Source organism: Panicum virgatum, chromosome 8K (assembly GCF_016808335.1).
Source record: "Panicum virgatum strain AP13 chromosome 8K, P.virgatum_v5, whole genome shotgun sequence".
In the NCBI taxonomy this organism is placed as follows: domain Eukaryota; kingdom Viridiplantae; phylum Streptophyta; class Magnoliopsida; order Poales; family Poaceae; genus Panicum; species Panicum virgatum.
Genome location: NC_053143.1, coordinates 26,541,720 through 26,543,543, shown reverse-complemented (window position 1 = coordinate 26,543,543; position 1,824 = coordinate 26,541,720). Strand labels below are relative to the sequence as shown.

Below are 1,824 nucleotides of genomic sequence, written 5' to 3'. Positions count from 1 at the left end.
AAGATGAATAAAGGGCAAAATACGCTTTCTACATGGGAATACATAAAGTTGATATCTAAAATTAAACTTTTTGATCTGTTGCTCGAATGGATGAATGGATACTGCGGTTGCATAGAGCTCGTCGAGTACTTTCCGTTTGACTATTTACAAGTTGTGTTTGGAGTTTGGATCAAAAAGTTGTAGTTTTTAAGCTACTGGACAACTGGCCCACACTACAGTACTCGCACTACAGTACTCGCCCCCTTTTTCTAACCCTAATCCCGTCGCCCCCTACCTGCGCCGCCACCCACCCTTTTGCCATGACCCAAGAACAGAGAGGGGAGAGGGGGGAGAGAAGAGAAGAGGAGGGAGATTAGAGCATGCTGTCGTCCGTCGTCGTTATTCCTCTCCAAAAATCGGTTGGGATTCCTCTCCTCTTTTCGTTTTTCCATCTTCATGCTTTTTCTCGCTGTTCATGGTGGTGCCCCCATGTGTGCTGCAGCTTAGGGGCAGACGAAAGTTTGTTGTGACCCTCGCCTCTAGGAAAACAGTGGGGATTCGTTGTTGGGATCATCGCCGTCACCGTTGCCTTCATTCTTTTCAAGGGGAAACCCTAGGTGAGACATGTCTGTACTGTGGATCTTGTTTTTCCCCTGGTTTTAAAAGTTTTTAGCTCATGGGAGTAGCGGTGTTAGTCGCCGTTTGGACTAGGGTAAAGGTTTTATCCTCGTCGCTATTCTCAGCATGACATCAATCTGTGCAGTTTCTGTTCGTGACAGTTTTTCGTGATCTTAATGATCTCAAAAAAATATAAAACCTTTATATGAGTTGGAGAAGAGTTAGATATCTTTCCATGTCTGTAGAGAACACCTCAATCGGATTTAAGATGAGGGAGAAATTAAGATTGGAATCTGACTGTCTTTCTGTCTCGTAATTCTAGGCAGTGTATGTTAACCTGAAGTTTATGAAATCTTAATGGAATTTTTGAACTTTCTTGTAGTTATAATATTTGTAGATAATTTCATAATATTTCCAGATTGGTAAAGATCATATTCATCAGAATTTTGGAGCTTCAGTTATGACTGTCTCATTAGAACTGTCCTGCAGAATCTATCAGAATGTCAGATTAAGGTTCACCTTGTTTTTACCCAAAGTAAATGCTTTTTCCTATACTTTTTGATAACTAGAACGTTGTAGGCTATGAATTTAACTTTCTTGTGGCAAAATTTCAGAATTTTTGACCATTAAAATTAAAGGCTCCAAAAAAGAGAAACAACAATGCTGCTGTTTTCACTAGATTAGCATGTGTTGACGTGAGGACGTGGGGTTTGGGCGTAGGGTTGCTTTACTTGATGTTTTTATTTTGAAGTGTGTTTGTTTTGATGCTGAGGTATGTTTGTGAACAGGTGGTGAATCTTTGGACCGTGCTTAGCTCACGTTCTTGATGATCGGTGAAGGCAAGTAAACGTAGCGATGTGGTCTACTCGCTTTAACTTTGTTATTCGAATTGCCTCCATTAAATTTCAGAAGCTCACGCTAGCTAGAAAGTTCTGAATTTGATTTTATTTATGAATTATATATTTATCCACTTGTGGCATTGCTCTTGGAGTTATAAATTTTGGAGGTATATGAAGTTAATGCATTGCAATTACACTTTTAAACTCTCATATTGAATATGCATATGAAGAAACCGTAGCCGGATTGGTGCGGTAAGTACCGGTACAACAGCGCACATTGAGATATAGCAATGTGGTTGCAGCCCTCACTTCCTTCCTTGGGATTTGTGGGTAGAAGTGAAGTCATCCATTGCATTGCACCATAAGCATGTGCATTGAAGCATTCGTA

The 1,824-nt window shown here is 40.3% G+C and overlaps 1 long non-coding RNA gene across 1 annotated transcript; it reads left to right on the top strand.

Moving 5' to 3' along the window:
* The first annotated feature begins 290 nt into the window (after positions 1-290).
* On the top strand, positions 291-1,437 carry LOC120646238. The gene is made up of 3 exons (XR_005664329.1): positions 291-398; positions 482-596; positions 1,386-1,437. It is a non-coding gene; the product is annotated as an uncharacterized LOC120646238 (long non-coding RNA).
* The last annotated feature ends 387 nt before the right edge of the window (positions 1,438-1,824 follow it).